The 4,120-nt window shown below is 44.4% G+C and overlaps 1 protein-coding gene and 1 pseudogene across 4 annotated transcripts in view; one reads left to right on the forward strand and one right to left on the reverse strand.

The window, feature by feature from the left end:
• VPS13A (vacuolar protein sorting 13 homolog A (S. cerevisiae)) overlaps positions 1-4,120 on the forward strand; it is a 185,645-nt gene that overhangs the window by 5,580 nt on the left and 175,945 nt on the right. The gene's annotated exons all lie outside the window — the stretch shown is intronic.
• LOC102763704 lies at positions 555-1,246 on the reverse strand (annotated as a pseudogene).

Raw genomic sequence — 4,120 nt, forward strand, 5'->3', positions numbered from 1 at the left:
TCTCCCTCCTGACTGCACAAATTTTTGTGCACCGGGCCTCTAGTATAGGATAAAAGCCTAATATTCTAATTAGATCAGACAGCCTAATGACCTTCTGGAAATTCTTCCAGACATCCTCCCAGACATCCTTACGAGAGGTTAGGGGCGATGAGGCAAGCAGGCAGAGGTGGTTAGGGGTGATGAGGCAGGCAGGTGAGCAGTTAGAAGCCAGAGGTACCGGATTGCGAGAGGGATGTCCAACTGCCAGTTTAGTGCTGATCCCGCAGGGGCAGTCGGATGTCCCCCAAGGGGTCCAAGATTGTGAGAGGGTGCAAGCTGGGCTGAGGGACCTCCCCTCCACCCCCCATATACAAATTTCATACACAGGCCGCTAGTTCATATATAAGTATTTTGTGGGCATATGTTTTAAATTCTCTTGGGTATATACCTAGAATTGGAATTGCAGTCATATTACTTTTTAAGGAACTGCCAAACTCTTTTCCAAAGCGTTGGTTTTCTTTTTTGGGGGAATGGTACCAAATTACTTTATTTGAAGAAATGGTACAAATGAAAGACATGAGTGGATGGTATGATACCAGTTATAGAAAAGGTAAAGGCAACTCCAGCATGCACATATTGCTTTGATGACCAGGCAAGTCACCTCCTTGGCTATGGGAAGTCAGCCTAAGGCTTAGCTCTCATCAGTTTCCCAAGGTGTGCTTGTCAAAGAGATATTCTGCCATGTCAGTTTTAGAGGCCTCCCTGTGCAAGTTGGTTACGTGGTCACCCCATTCTTTGATGGATTTCACCTGCTCATTCTGGTAGTGAGTCTCAAAGAAGTCACACAAGTGAGGGTCATTTTTGTCAGTGGCCAGTTTGTGCAAAGTACAGTAGTGACTGATCCACTTTCTTTTCCACACTTCATTGCAATCCAGCCCATTCTCCCAGGCATCATGGTCTGGTTTCTTGATATCCTGAAGGAAGATTCAGCCACCTTGTTGATTCTGTAGCTTCATCACTTTCTCAGCATGTTCCCTCTCATGAGATTGGTGAAGACAATATTTGGCAAAATTCTTCAAAGTCACATCATCCTGGTAAAAGTAGCTAGACATGGACAGGTAGACATAGGAAGCATAGAGCTCCAGGTTGATGGCGGCCTCTGAGTCCTGGTGGTAGTTCTGGCCCACCTGGGAGGTGGACTTGGTCGTTGTCATGGTGGGCAGCTAAGGAGAAGGCGCTGTGCAGTACTGGAGCGGTGGTGGGGGCCTTGGGATGTCCAAGGGCACTGAGAGGAGGTGGCAGAAGGCTGGATCTGGGCAGTGGGCTGCGTTGGTCGAACTAGCCATTCTGTCCAAGCACTGTTGAAGCAGGAAACCCATGGCCACTCGGCAGACTGTCCAAAGTGTTTGTTTTCTTATTGTCTGGTAATGAGAGTTCTTTAGATATTATGAATACAAGCTCTTTTCCAGATATGTAACTTGAAAATATGTTCTTTCACTCTTTTTCCGGGCTTGTCTTTGCAAAGCAAAAGTGTTAAATTTTGATCAAGTCCAGTTCATTAAAAATTTTTGAGTCATTCTTTTGATTGTGTATCTATGAAATCTTTGCCTAACCTGAAGTCATAAAGATTTTCTCCTACATTTTCTTTTATAAGTTTACTAGAGGCCCGGTGCACAAAAATTTGTGCACTGGGTGGGGGAGAAGGGGGTCCCTCAGCCCAGCCTATGCCCTCTCGCAATCTGGGACCCCTCGGGAGATAACGACCTGCTGGCTTAGGCCTGCTCCCGGGTGGCAGAGGCCAGGCCCCCTCCCTAGGTGCAGCCCATGGTCGGGCTCATAGCAGGGACGATCGGGGAGTTGAGGCGCCACCCCCTGTCATGCACAGAGCAGGGCGGGTTGGGAGGTTGCGATGCCACCCTCAGTCACGCTCAGGGTAGGGCCGATTGGGGGGTTGGGGCAACGCCCCCTGGCACACTCAAGGCAGGGTCGATAGGGCGGTTGCAGTGCCACCCCCTGTCACGCACAGAGCAGGGCCCATTAGGGGAGTTGGGGCTCCTTACCCTGTCACTCACAGAGCAGGGTCGATCAGGGGGTTGGGGAGCTCCCCACTGTCATGCACAGAGCAGGGCCCATTAGGGGAACAAGTATTCTTTTATTTTCTGGGCCAGCTTTCGCTTTGAGGCTTGACTCCAGCTCTTAGGCCTCTGCGGCTGAAAGTAGGTTTCTGGCCTTTGCATACAATGTTGCGAATCTGCTGGCTGAAGTCTGAGGTATTTGTTACAGAGTTTCGTAAACTGCCTGCTCAGAGGCCTGCAGCGGCAGGCGGGGAACTTTGGAGTCCTCCGTCAGTGAAGCAAGCAAGCAAGCTTCATGTTCACTTCAAGCTGCCTGGCTGCTGGCCGCCATCTTGGCTGGCAGTTAATTTGTATATCGCCCTGATTAGCGAATGGGAAGGGTAGCGGATGTACGGCTAATTACCATGTTTCTCTTTTATTAGGATAATTTTACTAGAAGCCCTGTGCACAAATCAGTGCGCCTGTAGCTCGTTGCCGCCCTCCTGTAGCTCCCTCCGGCCTCTCTCCCCGCCATAGCTTGCTGCCCTGCCCCCTCCTGCAGCTCTCTGCTTGTAGCTCGCTGCCCTACCCTCCTGCTGATCCATGATCCAGTCATTACTAGGTCGGTCGTTACGAAATGACAGCTTGCATATTACATCTTTATTATATAGGATATTTCACATTTAGATTTCTGATCTATTTTTGTGTAAGCTATGGTATAGATTGAAGGTTGAGATTCATTTGTTTCCATGTGGATGCAAATATCCAATTGTTCTAGCATCATTTACTGAAAAGAATATCCTTTGTCTATTCAATATCTTTGTACTTTTGTGAATATCAGTAGACTTTATATTGTGTGGGTTTCGTTTTGGATTGTAATTGTTTCAGTGATTGGTGTGTCTTTGTCTTTTTACCAATACCACATTTGTCTTGATAACTATCTTAGTAGTAGTCTTGAAATCAGATAGTGTGATTCTTCTAACTTCGGTATTTATCAGATTTTAAAATAACATGTCAGTGTTCTCTGTATAGAAGCTTTTCTTAATTATGTTAAGATCATTATTTTCTCTAAAGTGATTATAGTTGGATTAATGGATTTATAGCTATCATATTTGTAGCTCTTCTATATGTCGCATGTCTTTGCTTTTAAAATCTTCCTCTTTTTTTCTGCCTTCTCTGGTTTTAATTGAGCATTTTGTATGACCTACTTTTTTTTATTCTCTTAGCATATCAATTATACTTCTTTACATTTTTTGAATGGTTGGCCTAGAATTGCATTATACATTTAGTCTAATTCCACTTTTTTAAAAGTTAATAAGTTTTTATTGTTAAGATTATTACAGATGTTCCTCTTTTTTCCCCCATTGGTCCCCTCCACCCCATGCCCTTACTCCCTGCCACTTTCCTCATTTATAGGTGTAAGGTTTTTGTTCAATCTCTTCCCACGCCCCCTTCCCCCTGAGAATTGTCAGTCCAATCCCTTTCTATGCCCCTGATTCTATTATATTCACCAGTTTATTCTGTTCATCAGATTTTTTATTCACTTGATTTTTAGATTCACTTGTTGATAGATATGTATTTGTTGTCACTTTGTTGTTCATAATTTTTATATTTACCTTTTCCTTCTCCCTCTTCTTAAAGAATATCCTTCAGCATTTCATATAATACTGGTTTGGTGGTGATGAACTCCTTTAGCTTTTTCTTGTCTGTGAAGCTCTTTATCTGACCTTCAATTCTACATGATAGCTTTGCTGGGTGTAGTAATCTTGGTTGTAGGTTCTTGGTATTCATCACTTTGAATATTTCTTGCCACTCCCTTCTGGCCTGTGAGGTTTCTGTTGAGAAATCAGCTGACAGTCATATGGGTACTCCCTTGTAGGTAACTAACGTTTTTTCTCTTGCTGCTTTTAAGATTCTCTCTTTGTCTTTTGCCCTTGGCATTTTAATTATGATGTGTCTTGGTGTGGTCCTCTTTGGATTCCTCTTGTTTGGGGTACTCTGCACCTACTGGACTTGCAAGTCTATTTCTTTCACCAGGTAGGGGAAGTTTTCTGTCATTATGTCTTCAAATAACTTTTCAGTATCTT

This window comes from Myotis davidii, unplaced genomic scaffold (assembly GCF_000327345.1).
Source record: "Myotis davidii unplaced genomic scaffold, ASM32734v1 scaffold98, whole genome shotgun sequence".
Lineage (NCBI taxonomy): Eukaryota > Metazoa > Chordata > Mammalia > Chiroptera > Vespertilionidae > Myotis > Myotis davidii.